Here is a 21,059-nt window from a genome sequence, read left to right on the forward strand (position 1 = left end):
AGCAGCCAAAAAATTAAAAAAGCTAATGTAGTCCATCTAAATAAGATGGGCATACCTTGTAAGAAGGGGGAAATGATGGTCCCTCTATAATCAACCCATTATGCCTCTCCTAGAGTATTGTGCTTGGTTCTGTAAAACATTTATTTTATTTTATTGTTGGTATAAAATGTTTATTATTAGCTAGATCATTTGTTTTCCAGTCACAATTGAAGTCACTTTATAATGTAGAAATTTCTTTTTCCTATCTTGAATAGCGAAAATACATTCTTGTGAATATGTTCTCCGATAACTAGAATACTTTCTGGATTAGTTACTTATTTGTGGTTTATACTGATCCCTCCTGTAATTATCTGGTACCCTCTGGGGCCATCTGGAATGGCATTTGATTCACAACTATATCTAATACACTTGTTCCAAGTTGGAAGAATGGAGTTTTTTTTAATAACTCTTCCTCAGACATTATTTCTAGTGCATCTTATACTGCAATAAGAAAGGGCTTGTGTACACCTTTTAGCAGATCCCAATCCCTCCTGGTCATGAATAAATTTTGTTACTTCTGTCTCAAGCCATATTTGGGGTCTTTGTATTTCTGGTGCTTTCATATGCATCTGCATTATATGTTCAATTTTCGGACATGATTGGGGATATAGACTCGAAATGACCACACCAATGCAACTATCAGCCTTAAAGAACTACTTGGGGGGGGGCAGCTGGGTAGCTAAGTGGATTGACAGCCAGGCCTAGAGACAGGAGGTCCTGGGTTCAAATCCAGCCTCAGACACTTCCCAGCTGTGTGACCCCGGGCAAGTCACTTGACCCCCATTGCCTACCCTTACCAATCTTCCACCTATAAGTCAATACACAGAAGTTAAGGGTTTAAAATTAAAAAAAAAAAGAACTACTTGGAACCCAGGAGTATTTAAAAATTAAGTGCCTTGCAACTAAGGTCTTACAACTAGTGTGTCTCAAAGCTATCACTTGAACACAATCCTTCCAGATCCCAAGGCTGGCCTTCTGCCTTCTACACAAAGGTACTATTAGCCCCACTTTTTTTTTTAAAGACTTGGTCTTCCCTTTCTCAGCTAGGTGGCATAGTGGATAAAGCGCTGGGCTAAGAAACAGAAAGACTCATATTTCTGAGTTCAAATATGACACCAGACATGTACTATTTGTATAATCCTGGGAAAGCCTCTTTTTGCCTCAGTTTCCTCATTTGTAAAATGAGCTGGGAAGGAAAATGGCAAACCACTCTAGAATTGTTGCCAAGAAAACCCCAAATAGGGTCATGAAGACACATAAAATGATGCAACCTCAATAACTTCCTATCTTATGCAGGCTGGAAGCATAGGGACTACTAACAGACATGATCCCACTATGAATGGCACAGGAGCTTTGGCTTACTCTGTTTTCCAATCTGTGTAAATTTTCACCTCCTTAAATAACCTGATGGCTGCCCAGTTCCCAAGGGCTCACCATACTGATGCCAAACAGTCCAGACACTTGATGTCTTAGCTATCCAGCTAAGGATAGCTTTGAACAGATCACAACCCCCAAGCTCAAGAAAGCTACCAGTCTCAGCTTCCCCCAAAATGGGGAATATAGTCATGTACTGTCAACACCCAGCCATCCCCATTTTAGAGATGAAGTAACTGAGATGAGATGACTTTTTTTAAAGGTCATATAGCTAGCTATCAAAGGCATTAGAATTCAGTTCCAAGTTTTCTGATTTTTAATCTAATGTCTTTCTCCTTGAACCAGGTTGTCTACATTTTATAAGTTCATTATCCACTGAGATAATGGAGTTTTAAAGAGAAGGCAGAAAGAGTGATATCATTTTAAATATTGCATGACCACTGATGGTGGGAAATGGTGTTCCACTTTCTTCTATGTAAATCATGTAAAAGTCCTTGTGGCTGACTTTTGGGGATCTGTAAGTGAGCTCACGACCAGGACTTAGAGAAAAAGGAAGCAATGTTTATGGATGAGGTTTGTCTAAAGCCCTTGACATTTATACTCCCTGACTTGAAGGAATTTTTAAACACAAGAATGAAAGAAGATAAACACTGAAAACTGCTTTGCTTCAAGAATTATAATTGATACAACAAACTGTAACCACATAAAACTGTCTTCAAGGAATTGCTTTGGACATTTGGTATTCTAGAGACTTTGTATAAAATGTGATGCATTGTCCAGTAAAATTCGGCAATTAAGGAGTGAGGTGAAATTAGTTCAAATGAAAAGCTTCCAGAGATGCTATACTCTGCTTATCCTCAAAAGATGAAACATTTTGTTTCCCTAATCAATAAGTAGAATACCTAAAAACAAGATAAATTAGAGACAAGAAATTCAAATATTTTGACTTCATATTTAAGCAAATTATTTTACATAGTATTTATATTTGTGTTATTACTTAAATATATTTAAGCATTCTTGCCTACAAAAAAAGAGCTAACATTTCAATAGTACCTTTAAATTTGCATAAAACAGAATAAATTATTTCATTTGACTTTTTCTATTGCCAATTTATATCCAACAATCCCTCTCTATCCACCATTGCAAGTTTCCTATTTACTATGCCAAGTTGATAAAGGTCAGTTTTTCTGTTGCCTTTTGTCAGCTTGACATAGTGGAGAGTGGATACTACTATCCTCATTTTAAAGATAAATAAACTTAAAGAGGTTAAATTATTTTCCCATGGTAATATAGTTAGCATAACCTTGCATCCAGAAGTATAAGAGATCATAGGATAATACATAGCTTTAGAGAGGACTCAAGGCCCTTGTTCAACACCCTTGTTTCACAGATGATGATATCAAGGTCAAGGGGAATTAAAGGACCTGCCTGAAATCACACAGGTAGGAGGGAGTATTTTAACATAGGTCTTCTTAATCTTAGGCCAGTTCTCTGCCTACTATGCCACATTAAACCAATTCTTGCTGGTACAAAACTCCAACACCATATCCATTGCTATGTGGCATCTTTGAATGGGTAGATACATGGAGAGAGATGATGATTTTAATGATGATAGGTGGAATAGATAAATAGTGATAGAGTGATAAAGTATTTATTAAGCATTTATTATGTGTGAAGCACTGGGTTAAGTGCTGGAAATACACATAGAAGCATAAAGAGAGTCTCTGCCCTTCAGAAGCTTATATTTTAAGGAAAAGAAGATAATGCATTAAAAAGAAGCTAAAAAACAGGAATCAGGAAGTTTGGGGAGATTAATAGAGGAGTATGGTGTAAAGTTGGGAACTATTTTTACAGGGAGTTCGAAAATCCCTTCGTTGAGTCACCAACTGTAAAGATTGAAATTAATATTCAATGCCTCCAAAGTATGATATTTGTAAGGATTTTTATTTAAAGCCCTGGGGAAGAATCCTAACTCACCCTTCACCACTGTGCCTTCTCTCCAAAAGCCCTGACACCACGCCCACCATGACCATATCAAAAACAGCCCGCGAAACCCACAACCAATAGGAAAAGGCTAAAGGAATTATGGGTATGGTTAAAAGGAGTTTGGGTAATGTAGTTTTAACTCACAACCAATAGGAAAAGGCTTAAGGAATTGTGGGTAATGTAGTTTTAAAGGGGGTACAAGGTATTTTCAACTTTACAATGGAGATCCAGGAATAGAGCCAAGAGAGGAGTGAGTATGGATGGCTTGGGCACATCTTCAAATGGAGGTTCTAGGGAGGAATTCACCAATCAGAAGAGAGGACTAAATGAATAATACCTTTTATGGTGAGAAGGAGGTAAAGAAATCCAGAGAGGAGTAAAGTGAAGAAAGGCTTATGGTTTAGGATTTCTTTTTCCCTATAAAGCAGGTTATATAATAGATTTTTAAAGAAAGTTCCTGGTATATAGAGGTACTTAATAAATGTTTATTAATTGATTAATGACTGAAAATCACAAGATCTTATTTCAACCAAAAAATCAGAATGAACTATAAATTCAGAGACAGAACAAAAATGAGACAAGGTGAGATAAACAAGATATTAAAAGAATTTATTTGATATGTATCACTATGTCTTAGAAAAAAGGAAAATATCTTGTAGATTTGAGTATTAAATTAACACTTAGGTATATAGGACTTATTGAAGCCATAGACTTCAGGTGATTTTGTGTGATGTTTACCAGTGCTTGAAAATGAGGTTTGAAAAGTACAAAACTGGCCATGAGAAAACTTCTCTCTCCCGCTTCCCATCCCTCATCCAACCATCAGGTACTGCCACTAGGTTACTATTAGTAAACAGGACTGTGGAAGCTTAAACAAAGTGCTCAAGCTTCCCTAAGTGAGGATACTTGAAAGAGCAGGAAGACTATCTAAAACTATGCCACAGTGACACCATCTTTAAATGCTTCCTTCACTAGTTCAGCTTTATGTTGGAATAATTTAAACAGTGGGGAAGGACCCACATAATTTGCAACATCCATGTGAGAAAGAACATGGAGAAGGGGAAGAGAGGTGGAGCTTGTATTAAAATCATATCTTATTCTGATCCCCCTGCCGACCCTTTACTTTTACTTTTTTAGGAAGTAAGTTTATAAGTGACTATCATAAAAGGGCAAGATCAGGAAGTAAGACTGCAAAGGGGTACCTAAAAGTCACTTACAAACAGTTTTAAATATCAAAGAACCAGACTTCTGGGTTAAGATGGCTGCATAGAAGAAGACCCCAGGAGGCTAGAGAGCACAGACCTTGGGCACAGGAGTGGGGCTGAGAGAAGCAGCAGACAGTGGAAGCAGCTCAGCTCTCTTAGACTCAGGGGAAAACCTTAGGTGGAGGAGCAAGTTTTGGCCAATTTCCAGGCTCTGGGCAGCCTACTAGGACCACAAGGGCTTGACCCTGAAAACAGCTAGACTACAGACTCCAGGAGGCTGGGGAGCACAGACCTCAGGCTCAGGAGTGAGGCTGAGAGGGGCAGTGGACAGCAGAGGCCTAGCCTAGCAGACAGAGGAAGACAGGAGACGCTCAAAGTAGCCTAAGGCAAAAACTGCTCCTTAGCTCCATACAAAGAGAGTCTGCTTGCCTTACCCAGACTTCTGCCAGAGAAGGCATAATGATGCCAAGCAAGACCCAAGAAATAACCACAAAAAAGATCAAGAAAAAGCTGTAACACTTGACAACTTTTGCACAGAAAAAAAGAAAACAGAAAACAGAGGAGGTCAAACAATTAAAGACATCCAAACCCTCCCAAAAAAATTAAAATAGGTCACAAGTTTTGAAGAGTTCAAATCAGAGATCATGAGAAAGATGGAAGAGATCTGGCAAGAAAATAATAGTTTAAAAGACAGAATTTCACAATTGGAAATTGAGACTCAAAAATCAAATGAAATGATAAGCAAAATGAAGACCAGAAATGACCAGCAGGAAGCCATGAAGAGCTAGATAGACCAGATTGAAAAGGAAAAGCAAAAGATTATAGCTGAAAACAGTCTTTAAAGGATAGAATTGGGCAAGTAGAAGCCAATGATCTCACAAGACAGCAAGAATTAATAAAGAAAAGTCAAAATACTGACAAAATAAAAGGAAACATGAAAAATCTCACCGAGAAACTGACAGGTTAAGAAAACAGGCCTAGAAGAGACAATTTGAGAATCATTGGTCTTCCTGAAAAAGCAGAAATTAATAGAAATTTGGACTCCATACTACAAGAAATTATCCAACAAAACTGCCCTGAAGTTCTACAACAAAAGGGCAATATAGACATTGAAAGGATCCATAGATCACCCTCTACACTAAACCCTGAAAAGACAACCCCCCAGGAATATAATAGCCAAATTCAAGAGCTTCCAAGTAAAAAAAAATTTATAAGAAGACTGGAAGAGACAATTCAAATATCAAGGAGCACCAATGAGGATCACACAGGATCTGGCAGCCTCCACACTAAAAGACCTCAAGGCTTGGAAAATGATATTCAGAAATGCAAGAGAACTGGATCACCTACCTATCAAAACTGACTATATACTTCCAGGGGAAAGTATGGGCATTCAACAAGATAGCTGATTTCCAAGTATTTGCACAGAAAAGACCAGGACTAAATGGAAAGTTTGGTGTCCAACCACAAAAACCAAGAGAAACATGAAACAGTCAGTAAGAAAGAGAGGACAAAGAAAGAAAACTCTTATTTTTAAATTTGCATCTTTAAGAGTTTGAATAAGATCAAATTTTTTGTGTTCCTATATGGAGAAATATTATGTGTAATTCTAAAAAATTATACTCACTATTATAGTAATTAGAAGAATTAGTCATAAGGAAAGGTTGGAGTACCAAATGTTCTAAGATGATATGGGGTTGGGGTGGGGAGAGTGTGTGTGGGGAAATAGAAGATGGCACCAAGAGTAACTTGAAGGAATAAGAAAAATAGGGTAATCTCTATATCACACAAAGAGGACATGGGAAGGGGAGGGAATGAATACTATCATAAGAAGGAGAGGAAGAGAGCATTAATAGGAAATACTTAAACCTTACTCTCAGCAGAAGTAATTCTGACAGGGAAGAGTAGCTAGATCCATTGGGATATCAAATTCTATCTAACCCTAAGGATTAAGTTAGAAGGGATAAATCAAGGGGGGCATTGGGATGGGGAGATCATAATGGGAGGAGAAGAGAGGGAGAGAAAATTAATTAGGCCTTAAAAAATAATAAGAGGGGTAGGGAGGAGATGGAAAGGGTAGTAAAACAAGGGAGGTGATAAGTGGGACTGATTTAAAACAAACCACTGGTTTAAAAGGAAATAGCATAAGAAGAAGGGGTAGAACTAGGAGAGGATACCAAAATGTTAGGGAACACAGAACTGATAATTATAACCCTGAATGTGAATGGGATGAACTCACCCATAAAACAGAAGCAAATAGCAGAATAGATTAGAAAACAAAATCCTACCATATGGTGTCTACAAGAAACACACATGAGGCAGGTGGATATACACAGGATTAAGGTGACTGAAGCAAAATCTTTTCGGCTTCAACTGAGAAAAAGAAGGCAGGAGTTGCAATCATGATTTCTGATAAAGCCAAAGCAAAATAGATCTGACCGAGATAGGGAAGGTAATTACATCCTGATAAAAGGCGGTATAGATAATGAAGAAATAACAATACTCAACATGTATGCACCAAATGTTATAGCATCCACATTTGTAAAGGAAAAACTGGCAGAGCTCAAGGAGGAAATAGATAGTAAAACTATACTAGTGGGAGATCTAAATATTCCTCTATCAGATCTAGATAAATCAAACAAAAAAATATATAAGAACAAGATAAGAGAGGTGAATTACATCCTAGAAAAATTAAGTTTAGTAGATATGTGGAGAAAAATAAATAGGGACTAAAAGAAATACACCTTCTTTTCAGCTGCACATGGTACAAAGATTGACCACGTACTAGGGCATAGAAACATGGCAAACAAATGAAAAAGAGCAGAAATAATAAATGTAAGCTTTTCAGATCATAATGCAATAAAAATAATAATAAATAAGGGAACATGGACAGGCAAATCAAAACTAATTGGAAATTAAATAATATGATTCTCCAAAATCAGATAGTTAAAGAACAAATCATAGAAACAATTAATAATTTCATTGAAGAGAATGACAATGATGAGACATCCTACCAAAATCTGGGATGCAGCTAAAGCAGTACTCAGAGGGAAATTTATATCATTGAGTGCATATAACATCAAATTAGAAAGGGCAAAGATCAATGAACTAGACATGAAAATAAAAAACTAGAAAGGGAACAAATTAATCCCCAGTTAAAAACTAAATTAGAAATACTAAAAATCAAGGGAGAAATTAATAAAACCAAAGTAAAAGAACTATTGAATTAATAAACAAGACTAGAAGCTGATACCTTGAAAAAACAAATAAAATTAACAAATTACTGGTCAATCTAATTAAAAAAAGGAAAGAAGAAAACCAAATTATCAGTATAAAAGAAGAAAAAGGAGACCTCACCTCTAATGAAGAGAAAATCAAGGCAATCATTAAAACTATTTTGCCCAATTATATGGCAATAAATATAGCAATCTAGGTGATATGGATGAATATTTACAAAAATTTAAATTGCCTAGATTAACTGTAGAAGAAATAGAATCCCATATCAGAAAAAGAAATTGAACAAGCCATTAAATATTGTGTATTGGCTCCAAGGCAGAAGAGAGGCAAGGGTAGGCAATGGAGGACAAGTGACTTGCCCAGGGTCACACAGCTGGGAAGTGTCTGAGGCCAGATTTGAACCTAGGACCTCCCATCTCTAGGCCTGGCTCTCAATCCACTGAGCTACCCAGCTGTCCCCATCAGGTGGGATTTATACCAGAAATGCAAGGATGGTTCAACATTAGGAAAACCATCCACATAATTGAGCAAACCAACAAAAACCACATGATTATCTCAATAGATGCTGGAAAAGCCTTTGACAAAATATAACACCCATTCCTACTGAAAACACTAGAAAATTTAAGAATAGAAGGGCCTTTCCTAAAAATAATAAATGGTGTATATCTAAAACCATCAACAAGCATCATATGCAATGGGAATAAATTAGAAGCCTTCCCAATAAGATCAGGAGTAAAACAAGTATGCCCATTGTCACCTCTATTATTTAACATTGTACTAGAAACACTAGCAATAGCAATTAGTGAAGAAAAAGAAATTGAAGGTATTAAAATAGGCAATGTGGAGACCAAACTATCACTCTTTGCAGATGATATGATGGTCTACTTAAAAAATCCTAGAGAATCAACTAAAAAGTTAGTGGAAATAATCAACAACTTTAGCAAAGTTGCAGGATACAAAATAAACATACATAAATCATCAGCATTTCTATATATTTCCAACACATTGCAGCAAGAAGAGTTAGAAAGAGCAATTCCATTCAAAATCACACTAGACAATATAAAATAATTAGGAATCTATCTGCCAAGACAAACACAGGAACCATACCAACACAACTACAAAACACTTTCCAAACGATTAAAACTAGGTCTAAACAATTGGAAAAACATTGATTGCTCATGGGTAGGACAAGCTAACATAATAAAAATGACCATTCTACCCAAATTAATTTACCTATTAAGTGCCTTTCCTATCAAACTACCAAAAAACTTTTTTACTGAATTAGAAAAAACTATAACAAAGTTCATTTGGAAGAACAAAAGACCAAGAATTTCAAGGAAAATAATAAAAAAAATATGAAGGAAAGTGACCTAGCAATACCAGATCTTAAACTGTACTATAAAGCAGTAGTCATCAAAACAATATGGTACTGGCAAAGAGACAGAAGGAAGGATGAGTGGAATAGACTAGTGGTAAGCTCCCTCAGCAAGATAGTCTTCAATAAACCCAAAGAGCCCATCTTTTGGGACAAAAACCCACTATTTGACAAAAACTGCTGGGAAACTTGGAAAACAATATGGGAGAGATTAGGTTTAGATCAACATCTCCCACCCTACACCAAGATAAATTCAGAATGGGTGAATGACTTGAATATAACGAGGGAAACTATAAATAAGTTAAGTGAACACAGAATAGTATACTTGTCAGATCTCTGGGAAAGGAAAGGTTTTAAAACCAAGCAAGAATTAGAAAAAATCACAAAATGTAAAATAAGTAATTTTGACTACATTAAACTAAAAAGTTTTTGTACAGACAAAACCAATGCTACCAAAATGAGAAGAAAAGCAACAAATTGGGAAAAAAATCTTTATAACAAAAAACTCAGAGAAAGGTCTAATTACTCAAATATATAAGGAGCTAAATCAATTGTACAAAAAAATCAAGCCATCCCCCAATCAATAAATGGGCAAGGGACATGAATAGGAAATTTTCACATAAAGAAATCAAAACTATCAATAAGCACATGAGAAAGTGTTCTAAATCTCTAATAATTAGAGAAATGCAAATCAAAATAACTCTGAGGTATCACCTCACACCTAGCAGATTGGCTAAAATTACAACAGGGAGAGTAATGAATGTTGGAGGGGATGTGGAAAAATTGAGACATTAATGCATTGTTGGTGGAGTTGTGAACTAATCCAACCATTCTGGATGGCAATTTGGAAGTATGCTCAAAGGGCTTTAAAAGACTATCTGCCTTTTGACCCAGTTAGAGCACTGCTTAGTTTATACCCCAAAGAGATAATAAGGAAAAAGATGTGTACAAAAATATTTATAGCTGAGTTCTTTGTGGTGGCAAAAAATTGGAAAATGAGAGAATGTCCTTTGTTTGGGAAATGGCTGAAAAAATTGTGGTATCTGTTGGTGATGGAATACTATTGTGCTCAAAGGAATAAAGAACTGGAGGAATTCCATGTGAACTGGAATGACCTCCAGTAATTGATGCAGAGTGAAAGGAGCAGATCCAGGAGAACATTGTACACAGAGACTGATACATTGTGGTACAATAGAACATAACGGACTTCTCTACTAGCAACAATGCAAGAATCCAGAGCAGGGCTGAGAGATTTATGGAAAAGAACGCTAGCCACATTCAGCAGAAGAACTGTGGGAGGAGAAATACAGAAGAAAAACAACTGCTTGAACACATGGGCTGATGGAAATATTATTGGGGATGTAGATACTAAAAGATAACTCTAGTCCAACTATAAAAAATATGGAATTAGGTCTTAATCAATGATACATGCAAAACCCAGTGGAATTGCACATTGGCTAAGGGGGTTTGAGGAGTTTGGGGGAGAAGGAAAGAACATGAAATATGTAACTATGGGAAAATATTCAAAATAAAAACTTAAAAAAATCAAAGAACCATAATTGACAAATTATAACCTATATTAACTAAAAATCACATTATGTTAATATGTGATGAATCACAGGAAACCATCTAGGCTCTGATGTCAGGGCCTTTCAGTCCTCGATATGTCAATCCCATACAAATTTTGCACCCCTGCTCAAGTAAAGACTATCAAATCATAAAATGATGCTGATCCTTTTGAGATTCTATGGGCATGTTAACTTTAAAGTCTTACTGATAACTTTGAAATCATTTGTATATTTTAATGAACTAACCCAAAGGTGGCAAAGATAAGAGTTTCTATGTTTCTTCCCAAAAAAAATTTCAGAAATGAGAATTCAAGTTTCTGTATGCCGCCACCCCCTCCCACAACGCTGACTTTTCCAATGGTCCATGATGTGCTCTAGTACTTCCAACTCTAATCCATAGTTATAAGAATAATCATCTCTGCCTATCCCCCTCCCCATCCTCTTCTTCATGTTGCCTGGCTTCACCATCTATGCCATCTGTCTCTGTATCCCTATTACCATGCTTCTCTGTACTTTCTACTCTGTTTACCATCATACCCTCTGTTTTATTTAAGTGATTACATCTCCATTTCTTACTGCCACCATGATCTTTCATGGCAAGTATATAAGAACCCAAATAACCTGTGTACCTGCCCACCAATTAATAATTTCATAAATTAATCATCAATTTAGAATTATTGTTTTGTAGATTGCTCTGCCCCAGATTCCATTCTCACAAAAGGTAGAAGCTTTTCAATTAACATTTTTTTTCTAACATAACATCATAATCTTGGAGTTGGAAGACCTTGGTCCAAGTCTTATCTCTAATTCTTACTGGGTCTGTGACCCTGAACAAGTCACTTTAGCACGTTGAGCCTCAATTTCTCCATCTATAAAATGAGTAAAAAAATCCTTGCATTGCCTACCTTAGAGTTGTTGCAAAGAAAGTACTTAGTTAAAAAATAAGAAATGTTTTTAAATCATCCTTTCCATGCATTTTAATTGATATATTATTTTTTGATACAATTGCTTAACAACCATTTTCCCTTAGGCAAACAAAAATAATCAATATGGCAATTCTGCATTCCTATTGTTTTTAAAAGATTACAATTTGGGGGGCAGCTGGGTAGCTCAGTGGATTGAGAGCCAGGCCTAGAGATGGGAGGTCCTAGGTTCAAATCTGGCCTCAGACACTTCCCAGCTGTGTGACCCTGGGCAAGTCACTTGACCCTCATTGCCCACCCTTACCACTCTTCCACCTAGGAGCCAATACACAGAAGTTAAGGATTTAAAAAAATAAAATAAAATAAAAGATTACAATTTGGTTTGAGATTTGCACAATTGATTGATTACAAGTTTTCTCATTCCAAATTTCAGGTTTAGTAACTGATTAATTTATTTCTGGTTCTCCTTACTGGGGATAGACAAAAACACACCCTGAATATATCTCTTTCTCATTAAACTCTGGAAGCTGGAACATTCTGTTCAGAAGACCTCTTCAGTGTTATGTTCAATTCTGTACATACAATTTTAGGAAGGACATTAATTAACTAGAAATTTCTTCCTATCTGCATTGGCTGTAAAGTATCCAGAGAAGGATCTTCAAGATGGTTTAGGGCTTTGAATATCTGCCATAAAAATATTTGTTGCAGGTATTTAGAATGCTTAGTGTGACAGAGAAGGCTGGTGAAGGGGATGGCTATTGACTGTAGTTTCTAGTTAATTAATGTGGGCTTTTCCATAAAACATGTTATTTTATATTTTGTTAACTTGTCAGATATTGTCTTATTTTTCTCAGGAATAATTGGAAAACTTTATTAAAATTTGTTTTAAACCAGTCTTATTTTGGACATATGATCAGTTTTGTCAACTCCATTAGAAATGAAAATAGTGCCTTTAAATTATAACTTTAGGGGGCAGCTGGGTAGCTCAGTGGAGTGAGAGTCAGGCCTAGAGACAGGAGGTCCTAGGTTCAAACCCGGCCTCAGCCACTTCCCAGCTGTGTGACCCTGGGCAAGTCACTTGACCCCCATTGCCCACCCTTACCACTCTTCCACCTATGAGACAATACACTGAAGTACAAGGGTTTAAAAAAAATAAAATAAAAAAATAAATTATAACTTTGTACATTTATCCATACTTTAATTTTTCATAATTTTATAATTTATAGTTTTAGTTATAACTTGAATTTTAACTTTTTGTTCTTAGATTTATTTTCTATTATAAATTAATAATATATATGTGCATATATGTATATATATTAAATGAAAAAGCCATGAAGAGCTAACTGTTTCTAGTGCTTTTTATACCATTGACTTTTTTGAGATATCTCTTAAAAGTCCATTCTTGAGCTGGGGTACTTAAAAACTCTTTATGTTTATATGTTTTGAATAAATTGGCCAAGTTTTGGTGGGTTATTATTGTCCTTATTAATTGATTGAGGAAAGAGTTGATCTGGGGAGACTATATCTTTCTGCCTTTGTTTTTCTAAAACTTGACTTGGAAATGCTTTTTAAAAAAATTTAGTAAGACATTATTGACAGAATATTTGGACATTGTCATTAACTTAAGAAAATAAACCAAAAAATATTTTTTAAAAGTTTGGCTTGATACTAAGTTGGTATATAATGATTTTAAAGAAAATTCAATGAAAGAATAAAGAAGACTCTGAGTTTTTATTACTACTTAGTGGAGATACTAATTTATTCACGACTTACCTAAGATCAACTTACAGGAAATACATGTACAAAAAAAAAGTATCTTTAGCAAAAGGCCAAAGGGAAATCCATTATTCAACTCATTTGGCTCTGTGTTGGCATGTGGTCCCACACCCATTGTGTCACTCCTTCCTCTCAACTTTTCTAATACCAAACTATCCAGAGAGTGAATAGTTCTGAGGCTAGTGTCAGAGCCAGATAAATTAGTCTTTCAGGCTCAGAAATATTAACTTATGGTTAGAAAGAAGGAATAAAAATAAATACAATTCTTCCCACCAAATGGGGAAGACTGAACATTAGCCACCATTTCCTTTTCTTCTACCTTTCTCCCTGTTTTGGTCTTCCTGAGTCTGTTCCTCATCTTTCATTATGACTCCTGGTCTTCCTCTGGTCTCAAAATGCAGTCCTAGTCTGAACTCGAATTTCCTACCTTCACAATTTTAGTTCTCTATTTAGTTTGTCTATTTTCCTGAGATTGAAATTATTCTTCATGAGTTGCTTCATGTCCATTCCTCATAGCCCCAAATATCTGCATCCTCCCCCATCATATTCTTTTTCTCTAGGCTTAGAAGATGAAGTGGCTTTTTTACTTTCCAAGATAAACTCCTCTACTTTGATCTTGTATTCCCTTTTTCATTTTCCCCCAGAACCCTGCCCCATTGATCATGACCCTTCTCTTTCATCTTCAATCTCTCCTTCTCTGATGGTTCCTTCTCTGATGCCTACATACTCAAATGTCCCCTACCCTCAAATTTCTAAAAACCCACTGTTATATGATAATGGATGGCACAAGGTCCTCTGATGATATGAGGAGCTGAAACTGAGTTAGTGTGAAAATCTCTAGGTGTAGCACTAAGTTGTGGTAGTGAACACTAAGGACCCCATAGGAGTATTTGTGAATAAACTAATACACCCAGCTTCAATATAACAGTGTCCCAGGAATAAGTAATCAAGTAAAGAGACTGTGAGTTAGAATACATAGCTCCTTTGACTGCTTATCCTGGCTCCAAATTAATGGATTACACTAGTGACTGCAGCTTAACTTTAGTTTAAATAATCCCTCTTCCTTCAGATACCCAAGGATATGTTTTATAATACTTAGGGTAAAAATGACATCCACCTAAGTAAATTTCAAGATTTAATGATAACAGACTTAGGGAAAGGGAAACAGAGAACTGAAGGAAAAAGGTATAAAGGGAATAATTGGCCAAAGCTACAGATGATCAGGCAATATCAGAATGAAGGTAGTCAGGGATTGAGATTGGCATTTGAAGAGGTTTGTCTCTCTTGATTGCAACCTGGCCAAGCCAGGCTGCTTACCCTGAACCAGGTTGTTTGATGGTATTGATATTGCTTCTTCCTTGATGATTAATTGATTAGGATGTATTGTATGAAGTCACACAGAAGTTGAGAATATGGTAGTGATCAGAGCTGGATGTAGGTATCCTAAATTGATTTGGCCTACTCAAATCCCAACCAAACCTCCCACCAAAATCCCTTCTCCAAATTGAAAGCATTTGGTCCAAAATCCTGCTATTTATAGTCTGCCAGCAACTGACTTTTGCCTTTGCTGGCTCATGCCAGGCTTGGTTGATTCTAAATTCCAAACTGCCAAATGTCAATCATTCTGCTCTCTCCATTTTGCATAGCAAAAATGATATTATACACCTTCCTCAATCCTTCCATTGCTTCAAGCTATAATACTATCTCTCTCTCTTTTTTATGTAATGTAATTTAACTTTTAATCAATTACATGCAATAACAAATGTCCATGAAAATGTCCAAATCTCTCTTTTTAATTGACAAACTTCCAGAAAGAATAATTTTTACTTTCTTCCTATAATTTCTCACCACCCATTCATACTTCAACCTCTCATAATGTACATGACCCAGCCATTCTACTGAAATTTCTTCTTTCTCAGTCACCACTGAGTTCTTAATTGCTAGATTTGATAGCCTCATTCTGTTTTAATCCTGATCTTCCTTGACCTTTCTACAATGTTTGAGGTTGTTACCCATTTTCATTCTACTCTCTTTTTCACTGGATTCCATGATGCTTCTCTGTTCTGGTTCTCTTGCTATTCATTTGACAGTTAAGATTCTGGCAATTTTTTTCTCCTCCTTCTCCTTCTGTCTCTATCTCCAAATTTCTCTGTCTCTGCCCCTGTCTTTCAATCTCTGCCCCTCTCTGTTTCTGTCTGTCTCTCTCATTTAACTTTTCCATGAGTTGATATCATTTCCATATAAAAAATTTAAAATATATAATCTATCTCTGACCTCCAGTCCTATATCTGTGATTCTACGATGAATGTCTCTACCTTGATTGATCCTGGCATCTCAATTCAATGTGATCAAAACTAATCTTATCATTTTCCACCAGGCAAATTCTTCATCTCTTGTCCAAACATTCAATTCTGTGAATGGCATCACCATCTATCCAGAAAGTACCCTCTGCCTCTTCTACTGCCTCACCTATCTCAAATCTGTTCTTCATATTTACCACAATGTCCATCTCTTTTTTTCCCTTTATTCCTGTACATCTAGAACCAAGTCTCAAAATCTTAGCATTAATTTTGACTCTTCCCTTTCCTTTACTCCTCATCTATATCCAATAAATTGTCAAATCTTCTCAGTTCTCCCTCTTATAGCTGCCATTTTTTTTATTTCTGAATGTCTAGCACCTAGGATAGTTCTTGAAAAGTGTTTGCTGAATGGGTTTAAATTTCACATTGATCACTTCATTATAGTCTGGATACTGTTATAAAAGAACTAGGTAATCTGGGTACTACCACTATTAGGCTGGTTATTAGTAGTAGTAATCTGAGATATTAATTTGAGGAGGCTTTGGTTTGGTTCCCTAATGGCTGGTGCAGGGATATCCAAGTCCTGCCACCCAGATGGAGGTTATACTAACTGCTCTTCTTTATAACAGTGCCCAGGCAGGATCCCTAAAGGTCAGTGGATGGGTAACCCTTTCAGGTCCCACCTGGGGTTGATTGATTTTTGGTATTGGGCTCTATCAGCCTTGGAGTTCATCTGACTGCATTGCTCCCTCCCCAGAGTGGTGATGGAATAACTACTCCAGGAAGGTACTTAATAACTTTATCTATGTTGTTTAACAAGGGAAAGGAATGATCAGGAAAGGGTTGGGGAATAGGTGACCCTATCACTAAAGCTATGACAATAATCCCTCAGGACTATTTAGTAATGCTGGACTTATTCTTCACCTCCTCTGGCTCAGCCTGGCCACAGCCAAACCAGAGTAAGCAAACTGTTTGGATGATGCAAATATTGATGATGGTTTCTCTCAGCTTCTTACTGCTCGTTGTTTGCTACAGCCTTCAGGAAATTCCACTCTTCACCACCCTCTTCTTCTTCTCCTACCCGCTTACTGGATGCCCCCACCCCCCCACTGGAGTCCCAGCATACCTAAATATCTAGAGATGGCTTAGGTACCTAAATATCTAGGGATTCACTGAGAATCAGAGGATCCATGGGTCAATCAATGTTCAAGATCAAATGTCCAAGGCAAGAGTTTAGGCAAGGCTCAGGCAAAGCAAAAGCCAAGATCCCAAAAGATAAGGGGCCCGAGAGGTCTCTGTCATGGAGTTGCCAGGGTATTTATATCTTTTCTGGCCAACTGCCTTTCCTCCTGGCCTCATGGCCTCTGGAAACATTCTGATGTCCAACTGTCTTCACCTGTCAATCAAGGTGAAACTCTCAACTCCCAGAGCTTGAATATGACAATACAAAAGAGTGGACATGGAGCTATGACTGCACAGCAGATGCTACAATATTTTGAAGCTGGGCAAAGTGGTGGATTTGAATCATTTTTTTGTGAAAATGAATTTTGAACATCATCACCACCAAACATTTTAATTCTAATTGTTCTAATCCTACCTTTCTCTGGTGACAAAACTTAATGGGTTTTTCACACTTCAGCTGACATTTTCATTGGAGTTTGCTTTGGAAATGCCACTGGACAGATTCTTGTCAATAAAGAACTTTTAAGTATTAAGATTAAAAATCCCTGAATGGCTCATCTGGACTTCTCAATTTGGAGGGCAGAAATAATGGAAGGACCATTAAATCAGCTGCTTCTCTATGTTACTGTTCATCCTTCATTTTAAAAAAAAAAAAAAAAAAGACTAACGACATCATGATAAGGGATGTCTTGACTTGTGTGTCAAATGGATGTTAGTGAGGCAGAGTTGCACAAAATAATCAGCCTCAACTTCTATGTGAAGTAGTGAGAGTGAGTCAGAGTGAGCCTGCAGACACCTTTTGTGGCCACTATACCCTACTTACCTTCATTCTATGCTTCTGACAAACTAAAAATTCCTTCAACTTTTGTTTCCATTCATTTTCACAAGGTTATTCTCCACCTTTTCAATGCACTCCTTCTGTGCATTGTAAGCTCCCTTTAAGGCTCACTTCATATCACCTAATTAATATGATATGCCTTCTCTGGTCTCCATAGTTGTTAGTGTTGGATGTCTCTACCTTGTGTCTGAAGTCCCAAATTCAAACTCTTTCTCTTAAACAAACAACCTCACTTCCCTGGGGCCTGTGTAAAATGAGACATTAGACAAGATGGATCCTTGAAGGATCACATGATATTGGTTTTTGTTTTGTCTTGTCTTATCTAGCATTATACCTAGCACATGATAGACATTTAATAAACATTTTGTCGAATGGAATAGAATTGAACTGACTCTTCCATATGCCTTATCCCTGCCTTCCTCCAAGGCCCAACTCTATCAGTAACAGCTCCTCAGAGAACATATCATTTATTGGATTTGTGGATAGGAGAGGAATATATGAGTAAAGAAGAGATGGAATGCACTGTGAAATGTAAAATGGATAATTTGGAATATACTAAATTGAAAAGTTGTACAAATAAAATAAATGTTGCCAAGATTAGAAGAAAAGCACAAATTTAGGGGGAAGAATTTTATATATAGTCTCTCAGATAGAGATCTCATATCTCAAATATATAGTAAACTTTGTCAAATTTATAAAATTAAAAGCTATCCCCTAACTGATAAATGGGCATAATGTGTGAATGGACAATTTTCAGGCATATATAGGTATATGAAAAAATTTTCTAAATCACTACTGATTAGAAAAATGTAAACCAAAACAACTCTTAAATATTCACAAAACTGGATAAAATGATAAAGGGGCAGAGTAACAAAAGTTGGAGGAGATGTGAGAAAACAGGGACCCTAATGCATTGTTGGTGGAGCCAACCATTTTGGAGAAAAATTCAGAATTACACCAAGAGAGTTTTAAAACTTGGACCCATTGAGATCCGGGTTAAGATGGCGGCAGAGTAAGAAGCAGCTCTTAACCTCTCCTGACCAAAACACACAAAACTCCTCAAGGGGACATAAAAACAAGTCCAGACAAATGGAGGAACCCCACAACAGGGCACAGCGTGGAAGGTACGTGGAATCGAGGCATTTCCATGCTATAAAGGGGTGAAACAGCTCTCACTAAATCGCGGGCTGAGCAACCACCCCACCCCCACCCCCTCCACACACATCTATAGCGTCGAAGCCAGCTAAAAAGAAATAGAGCAAGTTTGGGGCACCCATCAAGTCATTGGCCGCTCCGGGGCCTGTTCCTGAGAGCAGCAAGATTTAGGACCCCAATAAGCCAAAAAACGCACGCGAAATCTGAGCGTGGGAGCAGAGAGTGGACGCAGGGCGCAGAGCACAGGCTGAGAGCGCAGGCACTGCGGAGGCGTGGGTGGAGGCAGACACAGCCAGGAACTAAAGCCTGAGTGGGGAACCAGCGTGGACGGGTATACGACTGTGGAAACAGCGCCCTGAGACGTGTAAAGGAACCTCCCACAGAGGATCAAGCAAGGGGGTCCACCAGGGGGCTTGACCTTGGAAAAAACCAGAACTCAGACCTCAGGAGCCAATAGACCGCGGACAGACACTGAGAGCGAGGATAAACCTGAGAAGATGCTGGGCTAATGATGGCTACCCAGTCTCAGGAAGCTCAGAAGAGAAAGAATAACAACAAGAAAAAGAAGTCTTTAACACTCGACAACTTTTACACAGAGAAAATCCAGACAACCAAGCAAACAGAGGAGGAAAACAAACAAGCATCCAGACCCTCCTCAAATAAGGAAAACTCCTCACAAACTATGGAAGAGTTCAAAACTGAGATTCTGAGGAAGATGGAAGAGATCTGGCAAGAAAATAACAGTTTAAAAGGTAAAATCTTGCAATTGGAAAGTGAGGCTCAGAAATCAAATGAACTGATAAGCAAATTGAACCAGATTGAAAAAGAAAACCAAAAGATCATAGCTGAAAACCAGTCTCTAAAGGCTAGAATTGAGCAGTTAGAAGCTAATGATCTCTCAAGACAACAAGAACAAATAAAACAAAGTCAAAAGACTGAAAAAATAGAAGGAAACATGAAATATCTCAATGAGAGAGTGACAGACCAAGAAAACCGGTCTAGAAGAGACAATTTGAGAATAATTGGTCTTCCAGAAAAACCAGAAATTAATAGAAACCTGGACTCCATACTAACAGAAATAATTCAGCAAAATTGCCCTGAAGTCCTACAACAAGAGGGCAATACAGACATTGAAAGGATTCATAGAACACCTGCGACATTCGATCAAGAAAGGAAATCACCCAGAAATATCATTGCAAAATTCAAGAGTTTCCAAGCAAAAGAAAAAATCTTACAAGAAGCCAGAAAGAGACAATTCATATATCAAGGAGCACCAATCAGGATCACACAGGATCTGGCAGCTTCCACACTAAAAGATCGCAAGGCTTGGAATACGATATTCAGAAAGGCAAGAGAGCTGGGCCTGCAACCACGGATCAACTACCCATCAAAATTGACTATATATTTCCAGGGGAAAGTATGGGCATTCAACAAAATTGAAGAATTCCAGGTATTGGCACAGAAAAGACCAGGGCTAAATGGAAAGTTTGATATCCAACCACAAAAATCGAGAGAAACCTGAAAAGGTAAATAAGATACAGAGGGGAAAGAAAAAAACTTATAATTTTTAAATTTGCCTTTTTAAGGGCCTCAGTGAGATCTAATTATCTGTATTCCTATGTAGAGAAATGTTATGTTTAATTCTCTGTAGTGAACTCTATTCACTATTATAATATTCACTATTATAGTAATCAGAAGAATAATTCACAGGGTGAGGGTGGAACACTAAATAATCTAAGATGGCATGGGGGATGGGAAAGAGGGGGTGAATAGCAGGGGACACCAAGAGAAACTTGAGTGAATAAGAAAATGGGATATTCTATTACACACAAAGAGGGCATGGGAGGGAGAGGGGACAAATACTACTATAAAAAGGAGAGGAAGAGAGCATAAAGAGGTAATAATCAAACCTTACTCTCAGTGTAATCAACCCAGAGAGGGAAGAGTAGCTATACTATCCATTGGGAAGTAAAACTCTTATCTAACCCTTCTGAGAAAGTGAGAAGGGATAAACCAAGGGGAGCAGGGGAGTGGGGAGGTCAAAAAAAGGGAGGGGTGAAGGGGGAGGAAATTCATAAGGCCTTTAAAAACAAAAAGAGGGGGG

The sequence above is a fragment of the Gracilinanus agilis genome, chromosome 2 (assembly GCF_016433145.1).
Source record: "Gracilinanus agilis isolate LMUSP501 chromosome 2, AgileGrace, whole genome shotgun sequence".
In the NCBI taxonomy this organism is placed as follows: Eukaryota; Metazoa; Chordata; class Mammalia; order Didelphimorphia; family Didelphidae; genus Gracilinanus; species Gracilinanus agilis.